Consider the following 21565-nt stretch of genomic DNA (forward strand, 5'->3'; position numbering starts at 1 on the left):
TGCTCAGATGCTGGCGTGAGGCTCCCAGGGTCCGACCCATGTCCTGAGCCCTTGCACCCTGGGCGAGGGGACATCTCAGTTGCCAGTTCCAGGATGGGGCAGCTGGTTCCCAAGAGGCTGTGAGAGGCTTCAGGGTGGGCAGGCACCACCCTGTCCCCCATCCGTGATGCTGGGCCGGGTGTGGTGGATCCTGATGGAGACCAAGTGGTGCCCACTGACCTGGCCACAGCGGGTCCCATTTCTGGAGGGCTCTGGGCTGTCTGCTTTTCCAGGAACTGCTCCTGGGGGCCTGTCGTCTGTCCACATGGCCCCGAGAGTGGGCTCTCTTGCCCCCTGAGTGCCCAGGATGAGAACAAGAGGTGATCTGTGTGGTGGCCAGGCTCCCACAGGCTGGTCTGGGACACCTGGCAGGCAACAGACATGAGTGACAGCACATGGCCAGCTCTGGGCGGTAGCGAGGCCCCTCTGCGGGCCTGGCTGGGCCTTCTGTGAGATGGAATCGAGGGGCCTTGGCCCTCTGCCTGCTGTGCCACCCAGCATGTGCCTCTGTCTCCACTCTATGGAGTGTCAGGGGGGGACCCTGGTGCCACTTTCTGGTTAGGATGCAGGGGGCTGACTGCCCTCAGGCCTGGGGAGGGACAGACTGGAACCGGAATGTGAGCGTGGTGTCACTCGCCCTGCGTCCCAGCAATGGCACAGACTGGGGTCGGCAAGCATCTCTGTTGGGGGCCCAAGGTCACTGTCTCAGGCTCTCAGGCCACACACGGCTCCCAGCTCCACTGGTGTAGAGCGAGAGGGCCAGAGACCGTGTGGACACAAGTGGGCGTGGTCTGTGCCAATAGAACTCCATTTATAAGTCAAAATTTTTAAATGAATAGATTACTTTTTATAGCATTTTTAGGTTTGCAGGAAAATTGAGTAGAAAGTAGAGAGAGTTCTCATATAGCCCCTCAATCTGCTCAGGGTCCCCCGTTATTAACCTCTTGCGTTAGTGCTGGCGTCTGTTACAGTTGACGAAGCAACCTGAGGCAGTGCTATGAACTCAAGTCCACGGCTCGCCTTGGGGGTCACTAGTGGGATTATATACTCAGTGGGTTTTGACAAATGTGGAATGGTGTGTACAGGATCACACAAAGCAGTTTCAATGCCCTGAGGATCCTCTGTGCCCCTCCTCAATATTCTCTACTCATCCCTCCCTGTCTGAGCCCCAACCACCACTGCTCTTTTTTTTCAGTGAGGAAGATTGGCCCTGAGCTAACATCTGTGCCGATCTTCCTCTGTTTTATATGGGACGCCTGCCCCAGCATGGGCTGACAAGCGGTGTGTAGGTCTGCGCCCGGGATCCGAAACTGTGAACTCCAGGCTGCTGAAGTGGAGTGCACGAGCTTGACCACTATGCCACCGGGCCGGCCCCCCACTGCTCTTTTTACTATCTCTAGAATCAGCAAAAGCAGACAGCTGCTGGCCTCAGCCTTGGCGAAATGAGGCTCCTGGCTCAGACCTTAGCGTGGGGAGGAGCCAGGAGCCACGTGCTCCTCCCTGGGGTCCCCGCGCACAGCTCGAGGGGCGCCATGCTGTCCCATCACATGGCCCTCACCGCAGGCTCGGGCCTGGCCTGCGGGGATTCCCTGGGCCAAAGGCCTGGGCTGCCAGCTGATGCCCCCGGGAGCCATCTAAAAGCTGGGGGCCCTGGACCCAGGTCCCCGTCTCAGAGGCAGATTGGGCCCTACCTGTCTGTGGTTATGTGGCCCGAAGCTGTGACTTTTCTTGCTCTTTCCCGTGAGTGCTCATGCTCCTTGACTGTGAACTGGGCTGTGCTCGCACTGAGCATCCCTACTATGAGGGTGTCCCCTGAGTCCTCCTGGGAACAGGTCTGGGCTTGGCTATGTAGGGGTGAGAGATCAGACCCTCTGACCTGCGCTTCACTCTGTCCCTGCTCTGGGCTCTGCTCCCCCTTGTCCAGAGCATGCTGGCCGCCCACCTTGTTCCCTCCCTTGGCCCGGCTGCACCAACACCCGTGACATGGCGACCAGGACAGGCCTCTTCAAAAGATGAATCAGATTCGGTCCCTGCCTTGTTTAGAACCCCCCAGAAGCTTCCCATGGCTGTGAAGGGACCCCCGTACCCCTCCCTGTGACCCACAAAGGCTCTCGAGGCAGGGTCCCTGCTCGGCTCTGCCAGCCCCGCCTCCCAGATGTGGCCTCCCTGCGATCTGGCCTTCACCGCGCGTTCCTCCTTTTCCCTCTGGCTACAGCTGGCCTCTCCCATCCCGGGAGGCCCACTCTTCCCCCTCGGCCTGTTGCCCTTGCTAACTTGCAGGCAGTTGGGGCCCACCCAGAGGGGACCTTTTCAGTCATGGTGTTGGGGGTCTTCACAGGGGAAGAGCTCATGATGCCACAGTTGGACTTCTTCCATCTGGGGTACCCTCACTGTCACCCCCCTGCCCCTCATTAGGTTGCTCTGGGGATTAAGTGGTGTGGGCAGAAGGCGGAAGAAGCCTACATACTCTGAAGGCCACAGGAGGCCCAGCGCTCTGCACATTCCGCACTGAGCAGCTCGCAGCGTGCGTGGGGGCAGGGGCGCTGGAAGGACCCTGATGTGAGCTGGGTGCCTGGTGCACAGGGGCCTGGGACACACTTCCCCAGGTCAGAGTGCCAGGGGACCCAAACCAACACATGAGCCCAGGTCCCCCCAGGGCAGATGGAGCTTGGGCAGCGAGTCTGAGGCTGATGGAGACAGCTTTCTGGGTAGGGGTGGTCAGGGCTTCTCGAAGGAGCCTTAAAGGGGGAGCTGGCCTTGACGGGCTCGCTTGGCTGCAGGGTGGGTGGCGGGCATCCCTGGACTCAGCCCAGAACCGGGCTGCAAATAGAGTTGGGGTCCCAGGCGTGAGCTTCAGACTTTAGCCAGACTTCAGGCTTCGTCAGCACCGATTTCCTGAGCATCTCCCGTGTGCGCCACGATGTGAGAGGGGGACTGGACAGCGAGGTGGCCAAGAAGACTCGAGGGACAGCATGCTGACCTCATTCCCAGAGGGGGAACACTGAAGACAACAGCTGGTGGGGGAGACCTCTTGGGGGATGAGCAGGGTGCAGCAGCGTGCGTCCCCAATGACAGGGAGCGTTTGACACCTGGAGGCACAGGACTGCGGTCAGCAGGGAGAGGCAGGCCGTGCAGAGCTCGGGGTCTGGGAGGGCCAGGCATCCACTCTGGGCAGACAGGGGCTGATTTCTGACTCAGGGATTTTTTATATAAAATCTCCCAAAACCAGCTCTTTGATTTAGCTTATCTTTCCTTTTCATATGTTAACTTTAAAAAAAAAAAAATGATCCATATGCTCATCCATCTCTTAGGTTGGTTTCATGGTTTTTCTGACTTCTTATTTTCGATCTGGTTTTACGGCAGTCTGAATCTCGCCCAGGGGAATCGCCCCTCTTTAGGTGTGCCGTTCCGTGAGTCCTGGCGAATGTTTGCAGTTGTATAGCCACCACTGCGATCAAGACCTGGAGCACTCCCGTCACCCCCAGAAATGCCTCAGTGCCCCTTGGCAGCTCCCCCAGCCCCCGCGCCCCCAGCACCTGGTAATCACGGATGTTTCCTGTCCCCGTAGTTTTGCCTTTTCCAGAACGTCATAGGAAAGGCATCCTGCACTATGTAGCCTCTGTGTCTGGCTTCTTTCACTTAGCAGAATGCATTTGAGCTTCATCCATGTTGTGGCTTGCGTTCAGTACTTTGTTTCCTTTTAATTGGAAAGGATAAAATGTACCACAGTTTGTTTATCTATTCACAGGCTGATGGACATTTGAGCTGTTTCCAGTGTTCGGCTGTTATGATTAAAGCTGCTCTGATTATTGCATACAGGTTTTTGAGTAGTCGTATGTCTTCATTTCTCTTGGGTAAGTCCCCAGGAGTGGGACGGCTGGATGATGTGGTCGATGCATGTTGACCTTTCTAAGAACCTGCAAACTGTTTTCCACGGTTCCGTCCATTCCTCCCATCTCTGGAGGATGGTTTTGGTTGTTCCACATTCTCACCACCACTTAATCTTGCCTGACTTGTACATTTTAGCCAGTCCAGAGGCGTGTGGCCGCGTCTCTCTGTGGTTTTAATTGCGTTTCCCTAGTGACTAATGACGTTGCGCATCTTTTCCTGTGCTTGTTTGCCTTTCGTACATTTTTGACGAAGCGTCTGTTCACTTTTTGCCCATCTTAGTAATTGTCGTTTGTCTTATTACTGAGTTGTGAGAGTTGTTTATGTATTCTAGATATGTCTAGATAATAGATTTCGATGATCAGATTTGTGTTTTGCAAATATTTTTTTTCCCAAGCCGTGGCTTCTCTTTGCTTTTTCTTAACAGTATCTTTCAAGAGAGCAGAAGTTTTTAACTTTGATGAAGTCCAGTTTTTCGGAGTGTTTTTTTTTTCTTTAAGGTTCATGCTTTTTGTGTTCTGTCTAAGAAATATTTGCCTAATCCGAGGTTACAAAGATTTTCCTTCTATGTTTTCTGTAGAAATTTCATCATTTTACATTTTGTGTTTAGATCTGTGATCCATTTCAGGTTTAATTTTATATATGGTGACAGGTATGGATCGAGGTTAAATCTTTTTTGCATGTGGTTATCCAATTGTTCCAGCGCCTTTTTTCCATTGAATTAGTTTGACACCTTTGATGAAAATCAGTTGACCATGTGCGTGGCTCTATTTCTAGGCTTTGTAATCTGTTCTGCCACTTCCACACTGTCTTGATTAATGTGGCTTTTATAGTAAGCCTTGAAATCAGGCTGTGTTAATCCCTCAATTTTGCTCATTTTCAAAAGTATGTTGGCAATCCTAGGTCCTTTGCATTTCCATGTAAATCTTAGAATCAATTTGTTAATTTCTACCAAAAAATCCTGCTGGAATTTTGATTAGCACTGTGGTGAAAGCGTAGGTGAATTTAGACATCACACACGTCTTACTAATAGAGTTTTCTGGTCCAGGGACACCGTATATCTCTGTGCTTATTCAGATATTTTAAAATCTCACTCAGCAGTGTTTTGTGGTTCTCAGAGCACGTAATTTGTGAGAGTCGTTACTAAATATTTCGTGGGTTTGACGCTGTGGAAATGGTATAGTTTCCTTATTTTTACTTTTGGATTATTTGTTGCTGGTATGTCGACCTTGTATCCTGTGGCTTTGCTAACATTCGTTCTGGAAGCTTCTTTTGGGGAGATTCTTTGGGATTTTCTGTGGAGATGATTATGTTGTCCCAAACACAGCCAGTTTTATCTTTTCCTTCTCAATCTCTGTGCTTTTGATCTCCGGTTCTTGCCCGCCTCGCTGGCTGGGACCTCCACGCTGACAGTTAGCAGCGAGGAGCGAGCGCTCATGCTCGTTTCATTTCTGATCTTAGGGGAGACATTTGGGGTCTCATCAATAAGTGTGATGTTTTAGGAGCACCCTTTATCTCCTGAGGAAGTTCTCTTCCTAGTTTGCTGGGAATAGAGTGTGTATCGAGCGAGGCTGTGGGACTCTGTCACTTGTGCTGCATCTATTGAGATAATTATGTGTGTTTTCCTTTCTTACTTTGTTAATATGGTGAACTACACTCATTGACTTTCAAATAGTAAACAAACCCTGCATTCTTAATATAAAGCCCACTCGGTCATGATGCATTTAAAAAAATACATGTTGTTGGATTTGATTTGCTAAAATTTAGTATAGAATTTTTGCATCTGTTTTCACAGGGGACGTTGTGGTTTGTCTGCTCACGGCATCTTTTCTTTAGGCATTAGGTAGAGTGTGTGGGAGAGCATCCCTTCTTCCTTGTTCAGGACGAGTCAGTGTGGAATTGCCGATTTCTTCCTTCAGTGTTTGATAGGATGTGAAGCCATCAAGCTTGGAGTTTTCTCTGTGGGAAAGTTTTTCATTGGAAATTCAACTTCTCTCATTAGTCGGGTTATCTTCCTTCTCAAATCACTTCCGCGTGTCTGTGTCTTGGAAGGTGTTTGTTCCCGAGGAGGCACGGCCCCAGCCCTGAGGTGGAAACAAGACCGTCTTGTGCTGGGACGTCGTTCCCGGACAGTTTGGGGACTGTGGGGTTTGCAGCATCTGCACCCAGCCCTCCAAATGCAGGGGACCCTCCTCACAGGGGACACGGGCTGGCAGCCTTTGGCCCCAGAACTGCTCAGGCCCTTCCCAGGCCCCTCTGCTGCTCACTGTGCAGCTGATATCCCCTCCACAGCGCTCTGGTGACAAGACACCGTCGGGGGGCCTGGGGGGCCAAAGATCAGGCTTTCGTTGTTTCCTTCCAGCTTCGCCCCCCGGGAAGGCAGCCCCTCTCCAAGGGATGAAATTCAAGTAGGTGGCCCTCCGGCCCACGGCAGGTCTGCTTTTGTCCCACACTTTTCCTCTGTAAACTTCAGCCCTAAAACAACATACATCCTTCTGAAGCTGCTCACATATTAGTTCTTAAAACAGCAAAATCTGTGCACAATTTCCTCTCAATCCCTGAAAACATTCCTGAAAGAAAAGAAAAAAAACTGTTTAAATTCACCGCCTGTCATGAAGATCTCTAGATGTGTAGAGCGGGAGCGAGGTGGCTGGCAGTGAGCACGCAGGAGCGGGCCGCACGCCCCGCACACACGCGCCCCGCACACGCGGCCGCCTCCCGCCCTCGAGCCCCTGCCACAGCCCATGCCGCTCCAGCCGCCGGCGGGCAGAGCCCTCTCGGCGTGTCAGCCAGGTCCTTAGAAGGGGTTTTCATCCCCAAGTCTCTTTGGGTTTGGTAAACTTCTAGTTCTGGGTAAATTCTTAAATAAGACATTTTTGGAAGCTTGGGCTCTCGGCAGATAAAAATACTGTCTCCCTTCCGCCCTCCTTTCCCCATCCCGGCCGTGGGGGTGGCGATCATAGGGCTGGGACTTCCTTGAGGTTAACAGCCCTCAGCAGTGGGGTTCCTGCGCTGAAAATAAACCCCATTTACCGGCCTATAGACGGAAATAGCCCTGCCTGGGGAAGACGGAGGATTTGCTTTAAATACGTGTAAAGCTGGCTGCTGGGCAGCTCCTGGTGTCTGCAGCGGGCACGGGTGCTCTCTGGGCCTCCCGCTCCTCCACCACTAATTACAGGGTGGCCAGTCCGGGCCACTCCTGTGTGCGTGAGGCTCTGAGGCCACACAGTGGGGCTCGGGGGTGTCAGGACCTGCTTTCTGGAAAGCCCCCACCTGCCTTTTCAACGGGTTCGCAGCCCTGGATGCCCCTCCCCCTACACCCACCTTCTCCTGTCCCTGGGCCTTGGCTTCTATTGGCCATCAGCCTGGAATGCTGCCTCCAGCATTTTGAGTTCTATCTTCAGAGTCCAGATTTTTCCATGGAGTGGGGAAGGGGCAGGCCGATGTTCCCCTGCAAGGAAAAAGGAGGGCCCTGTCTCTCCAAGGCTTGTGGGACGCCTTCCCAGGAGAAACCTTTGGGGCCTGTGGTCTGGACATCCCCAGGTACCCTTGTCCAGCCCTTGGCTTCACCTTGGTGACAACCTGGAGCCCCCGGGCACCAGTGCTACCCCTTCAGGCCAGAAGTCTGAGGTCAAGGTGTAGGTAGGGCTGGCCCCTCTGGGGGCCATGGGGGAACATTTGGCCCAGGCGTCTTCCCCAGCTTCTGGGGTTCTCTGCTGATCAGTGGCATGCCTTGGCTTGTGGCATCATCACCCCAGTGCTCCATCCAAACATGGCGTTCTCCCTGGGTTTGTGTCTATTCAAATGTCCCCTGTTTATAAGGACAGCAGTCATAGTGGATTAGGGGCCCACCCTAGTGACCGCATCTTAACTAATGCCATCTGCAGTGACCCTATTTCCAAATAAGGCCACATTCTGAGGTGCTGGGGGTCAGGACTTGAACATATGAATTTGGCTGGCGGACGACACACGTGGACCCTGAAGGGTGCCCGAGGCGTGGGGAGGGGGACGGGCTTGTGGAGCAAGTGATATGGGGATCATTCTGATCTGCCCTGTTCTGTAGTGAGAGGTGAGTGGCCCTTGGTGACTCTTGTTACCTATTGTACTAATGGCCCAAGGCCCCGGGTTTGGCGCTGTGCTCGGAGCCAGGGACTCAGCTGGAGCAAGACAGGAGAAGTCCCTGGGCTCAGGCCTTGCATTCCATTGGATGTGGGGATGGTGGTCCTGTGAGCTGGGAAACGAGGTAGCTTCCAATACTGATGAGCACCACAAAGAAAATAAGGGAACTCGGTGGTAGAGAACGCTGGTGGCTGGGGATGGACCAGCAGACCCTGTGAGGTGGTGGTGGAGCTGGCCCCGAGGGGAGAGAAGGGGTCTGAGGGGCAGAGAGAACTGCAAAAATGAAGGCCCGAGGCAGGAAAGGGGTGGTCAGTGGGGGACAGAAAGGAGGCTATGTGGACAGAGTTGCTGCTACGGCCTCGTCTGCTCTTTCCCTGAGGGCAGGACCTGCGATGCAGGGTCCTCAGGAGGAAGGTGGCCTTGGGAGTGGCTGGAGGTCCAGGTTCCTGGCAGGGCTGTGCTGAGTAGGACACTCTTCCTCCCCTGGCTCGCAGAAGTGGCCGTGGGCCTGGGTCCGGGATGCTGTCTGTCACAGGCCCTGGAGTTAGCATTAAGTATGCACCCCACACAGGAGGGCCTGGCATGCAGGAGGCCTGGCACCTGGTAGGTGCGGCTAGATGGACAAATGATTGGGCTCTGGTGTTCCCAGCATTGGAAGCTGGCCCAGAAGTTTTGGGGGACAAGGGGTCACCATGCTGGGTACAGGATGAATAAATGAAGGAAGAAAGGATGGGTATTTTTCCTTGTTTTTATTTGTTTGGAAGAAAGATGTTTCCACACGCCTAAGTGCAGGTGAGTGAAGAGTTTCATCTCTTGAAATGTGGAAGCAAAGTCAAATAACTTGACCTTGAGTTTCCAGAGTTTTTGAGATTCTGAAGCCTGGCAGATCCCTCCAGCTCTCGTGATTGTCACATGCCTGTGGTTACAGGCAGCAGGGACAGCAGAACCATCAGGGCGTGCAAACATCCCCTAATGACATCATCTCCTATCATCGGTCTTGTCCCAAAGACCTGGCCTGCTGCACCCTGCTCCCTGCTCCATCCCCTCCGGCTGTGTCTCACTATGGGATGCTGGTTGATTGCAAAGTGACGTTAGCATTCTTGCAAAAGGTGCAGTGTTTCATGAAGTCTGTAAAGGCGATGTTGGAGATTGCTTTATTCACCCACAGAGCCATTGATGCGGGTGAAGGGAGAGGGAGAAAATGAAGTCACACACAAATTCCTGTCATACTGGGGAGAAAACTGTAGGGGAAACTCTGCAGTGAAAACCATTTTGAGATCAGAGCAGGTTTGAAGGAACTGAAGTTTAAAGATCTGAAGGATCACAGTGGTGGCATGGAAGAATTCAGTGAAACTTCCAAATTTATGAATAAGAAGGGAATGGATAATACGTCAATCAACTTTGCAACTATAAGGAAAATGAAAGAAACAACCAAGTAAAATAGCAAATACCAAGTAAGATGAAAATAATCAAATCAGACATATCCAATTTTACACTAAATGTGAACGGTCTGAATTCCTCTATTAAAAGGCAGAAGACAGGAGGATTTTTATTTTTAACAAACACATTGATCAGAGGAATTTGGTCAATCAGACTGATACTGGACAGCCGAAAAATAAAAGGTTAGCCAAAGAATTGTGAAGCAAGTGCAGACAAAAGGAAAAACAAAAGTGGGGTGGACAGTGTTCTTGTTGGCACTGAGACAATCCCAGATAAGGCACCATGTCTAGAGGAGACGTAATTGTAAACTTTTATGTGGCAAACAACATAACAAAAAATGTAAAGTGAAAGTTATTGGAAATTCAAGAAAAAATGGGTTAAATATAATCATCTCCAGAGATGTGAATGCACCTCTCTCAGATTAGGACAATTGTAGCAGACACAATCTGAATGAGGACACGGATAGTTACATATTGTAATTGTGAGCAATTCCAGATCCTAACAGTAATCTGAACTGTCTCTATTATCTAAAGCCTCATAATAAGCATTCTCTAATCTGGCACCTTCAGACAACCATCACAAGGGGCTCACTGACCGGCACTGTGGGCAGGCTCTGGAGGGACCGTTCATCTCTGCTCTGCCTAGTGTCAGCTGGGGCTGCAGGCTCCACTTCCAGGATGGCGGACCCACCTAGTGGCAAAGTACTCTTCCCTAAGGTCTCTCCAGGGCCACATGGCCTCCTCACATCTGGTTTCAGGAGACAGGCAGTGGACAGGCCTGGAGACTGGGCAGCGTCATTTTGCCGTTGTCTTTTGGTCTAGCATTCCTGGAGCCAAGATGCAGTGTGGGGAGTGGTAAGGAATCTCGGGACCACGTTTTAAAACCAGCACTGTAACTAAGGATCGTGATAACAAAGATGTTTTATCTCCTATGCCCATGGAACGTTTATAAAACCAATTGTTTTATGTGGCTGTAAAAAAACCCAGCACACTTCGAAAAATTGAGATGTAGCTGGCCATGATCAAAACCTAATACGAACGGAAATGAATAATTATGAGGTTACGAAAAAGGCTTAATAACTATTTGGAAATTAAGCAATGCTCTTGTAAATCGCCCTCAGGAAGAGGAGATGACCACGGAGTGTGCAGGCTACACAGAGAGTTATGGAAAGTGGACCCCTCTGCGTGGTGGGAAAGTGGTCTCGGGACCTGCCCCCGCCCCCACCCCGCCTGGACACTTGTAATTTCCCTGCTGCTTTTTGACCTTGTTGCTTGCTAGCAACTTCCTTGTGTTTGCACGTGTTGTCTCCCACATAGGCTGAAATTTGCTCGTTAAAAGCGAATAGTGAGATAAAATATATACATTATCTGTTGCATAAACACACACAGGCATATATCTGTCAAATGCCTCCTGGACGCCAGCCCTTTGCCAGGTGCTCTGGCGGTATCTGGGGCCCGTGTAGTCTTTGCCTCGTCAGCATCTGCTGATAAGCCCCGGCCTGGGAGGGAGATGTCGGCCCGCGGGCCCTCTCCCTGGCCGCATCTGCCTCCTCCTCCCCAGCCAGGTGTCGGTGGCTGCCAAGCCCGTGTCCGCCTCCTGACCTTGGGAACACCCAGGTGGGGAGGAAGTGGGCAGCGCCTGCACCCCCAAGGCGTTGGCTCGCCGTCTGCTGCAGCAAGCTGGGTCCCAGGGCTGGAGGCACCTCATTAAACCCGCATCTCATGTAACTCTAGTCGGCCTTGGTACGGCACCGGCAGTCCATGTGAAGTTAAAATTACCGAGGGGCCCAGCTCTCCTCCCCACCGTGGGTGGGCAGCCTTTATGCCGAGGCTGGGGCCGGAAGCCTGCGATCCTGGGAAGGATTTGGCCTTGATGATAAGGGGCTGGAGAATGTGCTCGAGCAGCCGTGTGGTCCGAGTCTCTTGTCTTGGCTTATCCCCTCCCCGTCTCCCCACAGAACGCATTCCCATGGGGCTCAGGCCCTTTTGCAGTGCTGGGGGGGACAGGCGGGTGACAGGTGTTAGGAGTTTGCAGTTACTTGCAGAACTTCGGACGGAGGGACCTGGGGGTGTTGGGGGGGGGGCTGGAGGCCTGAGGGGAGCTCCAGAGGCTCCACGGAGCGGGGTGGCCTGAGTTTCAGCTGCAGGGAGGCTTTGCTCAAGGGGCGTCTTTGCGTTTTTCTTGCTCCCTGAAAGGCCATCCGCACCTCCGGAGGGGTGCCATGGGAAGCCGTGCATGGAGAAGGTGCCTTCTCTGCTAGTCGGGTGGCCCATGGCCCTGCCTTGTTGGTCACTAAGCCTGTAGAGTTGTAACAAAACGTTTGAACATGGCTCCTGTGAGGCTAGGGGTGGCACAGGGGACCCCACCCCAGCCAGGGGGTGGCACCGGCCCATCAAGGAAAAAGGAGCCGCTGGAGCGCCCCCCCCCGCCACGTCCCTGGCACCCCCAGGCAGCCGCTTGAGTGTGGAACCCAGGGCGGGGGAAGCGGGCAGCCCTACAGCCAGGCCTCGAGCCGCCTGAGGGCGACAGAGCAAGCCTCCCAGCCTCTCCTGCTCGGTCTGCAGAATGGCCGCCCAGACAGCTGGCCAGTGGGACTGGTTCTCGGGTGCAAGGGACCCAGTGCCTCCAGGGTCACCACGAAACCCGTGACTGCCTTTGATAGGTGGGGCTGGCACGCTGAGCTGCTGCCCCTTCCCCGCTCTCGTCTCGGGGCTGGGGGCTTCTGCGTCCCTCGGGGTCTTACAACTCACGGGGCCTCATGGGAGTTCAGGGTGCTGGCCTGTTGGGAGAGGCTTTGGAGTGGGGACCCCAAAGCCCCAGTGACTTCAGGCAGGTGACCCCAGACCCATACAGGAAGCAGTGTCCAGCCTAGGGGCACTGTGGGTCTTCCTGGGCCCCCTCAGCCCCCTGGAACTTAGTACCCCTCCAGCAACTGTGGAAGGAGCAGGAGTCTCGTCCACCTGGAGTTTCCCATGTGGCACTTTGAGCGCCAGGCGGGTGCCATACTGGGCCTCAGCACTGGGCTGGGCTTCTGAGGTGGGATAGGCAGACCCTGGCCTCAGGGAGACAGCCAAGGGTGGTGGGCAGGTCCCCTGGGCTCGGATGAGTCCCACCCCCTCTGCGGGAGGGAGGGGAGGCCAGGAAGACACAGCTTGGGTCCAGCATGGCGGGGTGAAGGGCTTAGGGTGTATCATATGGGGTCAGGAGGGCAGTGTGGGGTTCCTGAGACAGGTCTGGGCAGGGCAGGACCTAGGACCCTGCAGGGGTGGGAGGGTGGCATGCAGGCCCCAACAGGGTTGGTATTCCCCACCCCTCTGCATGGCGCCATCCTCCAGGCCTGCCCACCTTCCCACCCTCCCACCTCTCTCTTAGGGCCATCCCATACCACCCTGTCCTTTAGACCCTTCCACTGGCATTTCCACAGGCCTGAGGGAGCTCTTCTCATTCCATCCTCCTCACTGCCCTAGGAGGTGGGTGCTGCCAGCACCCCCATTTTACACACAAAGACACTGAGGCCTGGAGGGTTGCACGGCCGATCCTGGTCACCACCCTGGGGGCTTGGTGATCTTGTATCTCGCTGTCCTGTTGGGGAGTGGGGCTTCCCCGGGCAGTGGGGCCACCCCTCCCTGTTCTCCTGGTGCCTGATGCAGGGCCTGGCCCACGGGCCACAGGGAGCAGGGGGCAGGCCCTTTCAGTGTCATGGGCTGCACATTCAGCGGGGCTCGGGGCCAAGGGGGAGCAGCTGAGCAGGAGGGGTCCCCATGGGTAAGGGAAGGCAGGTGGGGATCAGCTCCCCAGCGGGACCCCAGCAGACAGGACCCGCCCCTGCACAGGCCTCTCTGCCTCCTCCCAGCCTCTGTCCTCCTCCCGCCCCTCCGCAGCGCCGCACCGTGGCGCCTCCCCCGGGCTGGGGCAGCTCTGCTGGGGTGGGGGCTGGCGTTGTGCAGGCCAGGCAGCAAGCCTGCACTGAGGGCCCCAGCTGTGCCCAGCACATGTCACCGGGAGGCCCATGAGCCCTCACCACGGGCGCGCGGCTGGGAGCAGCTGGCCACAGGCAGGCCCCTGAACAAAGGGTGCTTTGAGGGGCCCGTGCCTGCTTCATGCTCTCTGGCCAGCTGACCCTCCCGGGAATGCCCAGACCCGCTCCTTCTGCGGCTTCCCGGGTCCCACGTGGAGGGGGACAGCTGGCTCTGGAGCCCCCAGCCAAGTTCTGTGCTGTGAGACCACAGCCCCCGTGGGGACGCCTCCTGGCCCAGAGCATGGTGGGCCCACAGGGTTTCCAGGCTTATGGGAGGAGGGCAAACCCCTGCCCCTGGTCACCCGAACCCCTGGCCCTGATGGGTAGCCTGGTGTGGCCCCCACGTCCACCCCTCCAGGTCTCCGGGCCCCCCTCTTGCCTGGTGAAGTTCCATTCACCGGGGAAGGCAGGGGCACCTTCTTGCCCAGGAGGCCTTTGAGACCACCAGGAGCTCCTAAAAAGGGTCCCCCAGGCTGTGTCCCAAGTCTGCCATGTCCGGCATCCACAGGGCCACCAGGGAGGCTGCCATGCCTTTTTTCCTTGACCCCGATTCCTGCTTTCAGTCAGCCCCGCCACCCCGCAAACCTCAGTGCTTACTCCTCTGCAGTTAATCTTCCACCCTCTTTAGAATTAATTTTTTATCATAAAGATAGTGGAGCAGTAACATCAGAGACCACTGGAATAATAACGATAAGGATCTAAGAGACTTATTTGTTGTTTAGGAAAAAAAACAGAAAAAATTTCTTCCACCCGACGTCAGGCTGAGCACAGCTAATCCCAGCACGTTAGCCTTCAGGCCATCTTGCTATCTGTCACATGGGAGCAATTCGCGGCAGGGCCGTGCCTAGCGCTTCTAAATCATGCGATGCCGCCAGCGCTGGCCCTGCAAACACATTGGGCTTTAGACGGTCTTCCCAGGATGAGGATTCGCTGGCTGATAAAAACACAACCGCAGATAAGACGGCCTTCTCGACCTTCACCCTTCCCTGTGAGCGATCTTTCCACAGAGAGTTACGAAATGTTTGAGTAATCGCCAACCTTTCCCCCTGTGCGCTCAGGGTAGAAAGCTCCCCAGATAAGCCCCCGCTTTTGCAAACCTTTGCCTTGACTCTTGGGGTTTGCAGATCTGCTCTTGCCCCACCGTTACCCCAGAACACCGAGTGCAGGCGCAGGACGCCGTGCCTGTGGGACCGGTGCCCCTTGTTTGTGACCCTGAGCTTTCTCTGGGTCGAGTTCGAGGAGGGTCCTAGCGTGTGTCTGCCAAACAGCAGGATTTGAGCATGGGGCGTGATGGTGCCACAGTGTCTCTGTGTCAGCATCCAGAGCCTTCCGTGGAGGGGCCACCGAGCTCTGTGCAGCGCTACGTGCACTCTGTCAGGCTGGCCGTGGACCCAGGCGACAGGGAATTCAGAGCCTGGCCCTTGCCTTCCCCCCATCCCCGTGCACTCCACCCCATGCCGTCCCCCCAGGAGAGCTGGCTGGGGCCCACGTGGCCTTTGAAGCCGCTACCTGTGCGCTCAATGCTGAGCTAACACTGGTGGGCGAGGGTTAGGAAGGAGATGCTCAAGGACAGCTGGGGGCGACTCTCCCACCACAGGCGGGGCGGGGCTGGCCCTGAAGGTCCAGGACAGAGGCCCGAGCGGAGAGCGCCCTGGCGCTTCTGCCACGTGCCCCACGACACTTGTTTGTATCATGGTAAAAGACACGTAACATAAAATTCACCATTTTCAGGTGGACAATTCAGTGACAATTAGTAATTCACATTGTGGTGCAGCCGTCACCTCTATCTCCTTCCAGAACTTTGTCGTCACCCAAAAAGGAAGTGCCATACCCGTCAGCAGTCACTCCCCATTCCTCCCTCCCACAGCCCCTGGCAACCACTAATCTGCTTTCTTTTTGTTAAAATTGTGGTAAAATACACAGAACTTAAAACTTACCATCTTAACCATTTTTGGGTGTACAGTTGGTGGCATTAAGCACGTTCACATTATTGTGCAACCATCACCACCATCCATTTTCAGAACTTTCCATCTTCCCAAACTGAAACTCTGTCCCCATTAACTAAACCCCCTCCCCTCCCCCAGCCCTGGGAAACCACCACGCTCCTTTCTGTCTCTATGAATTTGACTCCTCTGGTCCTGATAGAAATGGAATCCTACAGTATTTATTCTTTTGTGTCTGTCTGGCTTCTTTCCCTGAGCATGGTGTCCTTGAGGGGCATCTGTGCTGTAGCAGGTGTCAGGATTTCCTTCCTTTTTAAGGCTGCGTAATATTCTGCTGTGTGGATGGACCACATCCATCTGTTGATGGACACTTGAGTTGCTTCCACCTTGTGGCTGTTGTGAATCGAGCTGTTGTGAACATGGGCGGGCACGCATCTTTCAGTTCCTTTGAGGACACACCCAGAGGTGGGACTGCTGCATCAGCTGGCAGTTCCACGTTTACTTTGTCGAGGAACTTCCATACTGTTTTCCACAGCAGCTGCACCGTTTGACGTTCCCGCCAACAGTGCAGTTTCTCCCAGCCTCGCCAACACTTACTTTGTCTTTTGATGGGAGCCGCCCTGATGGGTGTGAGGTGGTGTTTCTCTGGGGCTGATCTGCGTTTTCCTCATGACGTTGAGGATGTTGGGCATCTTTTCATGGGCTTGTTGACCCTTTGTATGTCTTCTCTGGAAGAATACCTGTTCAAGTTCTTTACCCATTTTTTAATTGGGTTGTTTGTTAGGAACTCTGTCTTTAAAAATAATTCTAAATCATGCAAAGAACACTGCTGAGAGCCACCCGAGCGCCCACAAGTTGTAGGACACACAGGAGGAGCCCAGCGTCAGCCTGGACTAAAGCTCATGGAAGGACTCAGGCCTTTGGGTGGAGGGCTAGCTGGCTGCTTGGACCCTGGATGTCCCCGTCTCTACGTGTCTGACCAGCGTCTGGCAGGCGGTAAATGCTTGAGTTTGTACCCTAGTCTCAGTGCCCAGCCCGGCTCAGAAGTCCCTCATCCGTGAAGCTGGCTGCAGCCAGGAGGCGGCCTTGCTTTGTCTGAGGGACAGTGGCCAGGGCGGGAGGGGTCCCTTTGTCCATCTGGTTGACTGTGGTCTCAGCAGAGATCCCTGACGGCCCCTCTTCTTGCCTCTGCGTGGCAGACTCAGGGCCATGCGCTGTCCATGTTCCAGCCTCCCGGCCTGCATCCTTGACCCATGCACATACCAGCTGCGGTGCAGGCACCACGTGCTGCTCACCGAGAGGGGCCTCTGGGCTGTCTCCGTTATCAGTGGGGGAGCCAAGGAAGGTCCTTGGCCTCCACAGGTGTGGTGGGTGGTGGCTCCGCAGACGGGGTGGGGGTGCCTGAGCTGGGCTGAGAAGGGCGTGAGGCCCTCGAGGGGGCGGGTAGAGGGGAGGGAGCGGAAGAAGAATATCCCAGACACGGAACACTGAGGGGCAGCAGGGAAGGAGCATCGGGGGGTGGTGCCTTGGGCCAGTAGGAAGCTCTCAGGGTGGGCTGGGTTGAGTCCATGGGAAGGGGCCTCAGACGGTGACCCTACTGTGTGGACAGTGGGGAGCCATGGGGTGGCTTGAGCAGGAGCGTGGGGGAGGTGGCGGCGGTTGGCAGTCTCTAGGGGGCTGTGATGCCCCTTTAGTTCGTTCAGGGCTTGCTCAGGGCCTGGTTTGCAAAGGCAGGTGAGCCTCGGACCTGTCCCTGTGGGGCAGAGAAAGCCCAGGGCGTGGAGGGCGGCCGGGGTCCCTCTTCCTGGGTCTGGACCACTGAGGCTGGAGGCTGGCCCTGCCGTTCCATGAGCCCACTTTGGACTGTGGATGTTGTCCCCTGAATCGGGGGTGGTGCCACAGGCTGGCTGAGGCCCTATCCCAGCTCCTCTCCCAGCCTCCACAAACGGACGGTCAAGCCCAGTCAATGCCCCCGTGGCAGCCCGCAGCCCGGGGTGGCCAAGGCCCCTCTTGTGAAAGAATTCTGCCGATTCAGAGCCTCAGGCCAGTCTGCCAGCCCTCCCGGGGCCCAGGTCGGTGGACAGATGGCTCCAAGAGATGGAGACAGGCCAGGCTGCCCGGGACATCTGCCCCCTCACAGTGCCTGGGCCACAGGGTCCCAACGAGCGGGGCCCAGTCTCAAAGTCCTCGCTGTGGCCTTGACTCAACTGCCATCCCGCCTAGTGCTCCAGGCTGACGGTGAAGAGATCATCTTATCTCCGAGCAAACATTCATTCGCCCGTCTCAGGCCTCGAGACGCTAACAGGGCATTTTCTTGCCCTTCCCAGTGTGCCCGCAGCGCCACCCCAATGAACGCAGCCCGGCCTGGGCCCGGGGCTCAGACGCGGGAGCACCCGCGTGGCCGGCGGGGCCTCGAGCTGCATTCCAGATCCAAACAATATTTGGGGATTTGCGTTGTTTTAAATTCTTCCTACACTTCAGCTGTCCAGAAGGGGCGTCCGCGGTCTCAAAGTGCCGGACCTGGGAGGACAGGGGTTGCTCTCAGCTCCCAGCCTGGTTCTCCTGAAGTGCGAGGCCAGGATAATTTGGGGGGACATGCAGCCATCAACAGCGGTCCCTACGAGTTATTATTTCTTGTAAGGTCTGTTAGAAGTAGCTTCAAACCTGCTTAGGACGCAGTTGAAGAAGGTATTTAAGTGATAAACAAAGGCACCGAAGGCAGAAAACAGCTGCTCAGTGATCTGTCAGCCCCATGGCGCCTGGGTCTCCAGAGCTGGGATGGAGGCTCCAGGGACTGCTCTGCGGGGGCTGCTCTTCATCCCCTTCGGGGCCACTAATGGTCAGATGACCCCTCCTCCATAAGGACACCAGCGCCCATGTCTCAGCTTCGGGGACCCGGAGGTTGGTGGCTCTGTGGCCCTTCTCATGATTGCCAAACCCTGGAAGCCAGCCCCTCCCCATCCCCGTCCTTTCACTGCTGGGACCTCCGCGCTCATCTGCTCGTCACACCTGCCGAGACGTGTCAGGGCCCGATTCTAGGGAAAACAAATGAACAGGACAAAGTCTTTGTTACCAGGGAGCTCTCAGCCTGCTTGGTGATCTGTTCATTCATTCATTCATTCATTTGGTAGATCCATATCGAGTGCCAACCAGGGCAGGCACAGTTCTGGGCCCAGGGCTCGGGGGCTCGGCAGATGAATGTGGCCCCTGCTCTGGTGGGCTCAGCCAGCCCCCAGCCAAGGCTGCTGCCCTCGGAGCTGAGGACAGAGGTAGGATCAGGACCCCGCGCTCCCCCTCCCCACGAGGCCACAGAGCCTGAGGTGTCCACACTCCCTTGCTCTCCTGCCGTCTCCCATGTGTCCCCAACCATGCACACCCCCCGCATGGATTCAGTGTTATGAACTGAGAGCTTTTTTGCAAAGGAAAGAGGTGAACTCTCCCACGTTTTCTCCCATTATCCGCTGAGCTTGCCCCAAACACAAGCTGGATGGTATAAGTATTATTTCATCCTAATTAAGGACACTTGGGAGCCAGCGAGCACCACCCTTCATGGTGGGCTCCCTGGAGGGCAGAGGTCAGGCATGGGAGCAGGGCCTGCCACTGTCACCCAGTGGAAGCAGAAGTCCCCTGCCAGGGCCAGGCTCCCGGGGGGAGGACAGGGCAGGGAGCTGGAAGCAGGCCTGATTGGCTTATTTCACTCAGTGTAATGTCCCCGAGGTTCGTCCACGGTGTAGCTTGTGGCGGAATCACCTTCCTTTACAAGACTCTCTAATATGCCGCTGAGTGGATGGACCACGTTCTGTTTTGGCTATTCAAAGTCCCTTAAATTCCATATGAATTTAAGATGGCTTTTTTCCTTTTTCTGCAAGAAACGTCATCCTGAGTTTAAGAGGAATTGCTTTGAGTCTTAGATCACTTTGGGTAGTGTTGACATCCGAACAACGCTGTCTTCCAAGCCATGAATATGGGATATGTTTCCATTGATTTGTCCTCTTTCATGTCTGTAAGCAACATTTTTCAGTTTTCATTGTACAAGTCTTTCACCTTCTTACTTAATTTATAAATATTTTATTCTTTTTGTTGCTAGTGTAAACAGAATTGTTTTTGTAATTTCTTTTTTTTTTTTGAGGAAGACTGGCCCTGAGCCAACATCTGTGCCCATCTTCCTCTACTTTATATGTGGGACGCCTGCCACAGCATGGCTTGATGAGCGGTGCCATGTCCTCACCCAGGATCTGAACCAGCGGACCCTGGGCCGCAGAAGCGGAACGTGCGAACTTAATTGCTGCACCATGGGGCCGCCCCGGTTTTTGTGATTTCTTTTTCAGATTGTTTATTGTTTGTAGAAACAATGCGACTGATATAGAAATGCAACTTATTTTTGTGCATTGGCATTGTATCCTGCTTTGCTGAATTCATTTGTTAGATTGAACCGTTTTTTGTGGCATCTTTAGGGTTTTCTACACATAAGGTCATATCTTCTGTAAACAGAGATCATTTTACGTCTTCCTTTGCGATTTGGGTGCCTTTATTTCTCTTTATCGCCTAATTGCTCTGGCTAGAACCTCCAGTCCTATGTCAGATAGAAGTGGTGAGAGCCTTGTTCCTCAGAGGAGAAGCTTTCAGCCTTTCACCATTGATATGATGTTCACTGTGGGTTTTTCATATATGGCTTTTAATATGTGGAGGTAATTTCTTTCTATTCCTAATTTGTTTACTGGTCTTTTTTTTTTTTTTTTATCATGAAAGGGTATTGAATTTTGTCAAATGCTTTTTCTGCATCGATTGAGATCATGTGGTTTTTTTCCTTCATTCTGTTAATGTGGTGTATTATACTGATTGATTTTTGTATGTTGAACCCTCTTTGCGTTCCGGGAATAAATCTCACTTGGTCATGGTGTATACTCCTTTTAAAATGGTGCTGAATTGAGTTTGCTAGTATCTTGTTGAGGACTTTTTTATTTTTTAAAGATTGGCACCTAAGCTCACAACTGTTGCCAATCTTTTTTTTTTTCTGCTTTTTCTCCCCAAATCCCCCCAGTACATAGTTGTATATTTTTTTAGTTGTGGATACTAGTAGTTGTGGCATGTGGGACACTGTCTCAGCGTGGCCTGATGAGTGGTGCCATGTCTGCGCCTAGAATCCGAACCAGCGAAACCCTGGGCCACCGAAGTGAAGCGTGCGAACGCAACCACTCGGCCACGGGGCCAGCTCCAAGGATTTTTGCATCAATATTCATAATGGATACTGGTCTGTAGTTTTCTTTTCTTGTAGTGTCTTTGTCTGGCTTTGGTATCAGGGTCATGCTGGCCCCATAGAACGAGTTAGGAAATGTTCCCTCCTTTTCAATTTTTTGGGAAAGGTTTAAGAACGATTGGTATTGGTTCTTCTTTAAATGTTTGATAGAATTCACCAGTGAGCCCATTAGGTCCTGGGCTTTTCTTTGCTGGGAGATTTTTGATTACTGATTCAGTCTCTTTATTAGTTATGGGTCCATTCAGATTGTTTTTTTGTTTTTTTTGCTTGAGGAGGATTAGCCTGAGCTAACATCTGTGCCAATTTCCTCCACTTTATATGTGGGATGCTGCCACAGCATAGCTGACGAGTAGTGTAGGTCCACACCTGGGATCTGAACCCACGAACTCGGGCTGCCTAACCACTGTGCCATAACCACTGGGCCAGCCCCCAGATTGTCTATTCCTTTATGATTTAGTCTTGGTAGGTTTTGTGTGTCTAAGATTTTGTCCATTTTGTCTCGGGTATCCAATTGGTTGGTGTACAGCACTTTCCTTTTGAATTAATTCTTACGCTATCCATCCTCATTGGCCCATCTACCCATCCCTTTCTTCCTCCGTCCCTCCATCTCTCCTTCCACCCACCTGCCTGTCCATCGTAAGCCAGGTGTTGGTCCTTGCTCTCTGGCTTCCCCTCACCTCCCCAGAGTGCCGTGACTATAGGCTCATCTGTGGAACAGTCTCTGCTGGAGGCCTGGGCCATGGAAAGGCCCTCTAGGGGGCATTATTTCACAGGTGACATTGTACCTGCCCTTCCCTTTAGGACTGTGACGCCCTCTGAGACCCTGCTTTCTCCTGTGACCCAGCTCCCCTGCCCCAGGGA

The 21565-nt window shown here is 53.9% G+C and overlaps 1 protein-coding gene across 7 annotated transcripts in view; it reads left to right on the top strand.

Moving 5' to 3' along the window:
• KCNQ1 (potassium voltage-gated channel subfamily Q member 1) overlaps positions 1-21565 on the top strand; it is a 389488-nt gene that overhangs the window by 69675 nt on the left and 298248 nt on the right. The gene's annotated exons all lie outside the window — the stretch shown is intronic.

This window comes from Equus przewalskii, chromosome 11, assembly GCF_037783145.1.
Source record: "Equus przewalskii isolate Varuska chromosome 11, EquPr2, whole genome shotgun sequence".
NCBI classification, from domain to species: Eukaryota; Metazoa; Chordata; class Mammalia; order Perissodactyla; family Equidae; genus Equus; species Equus przewalskii.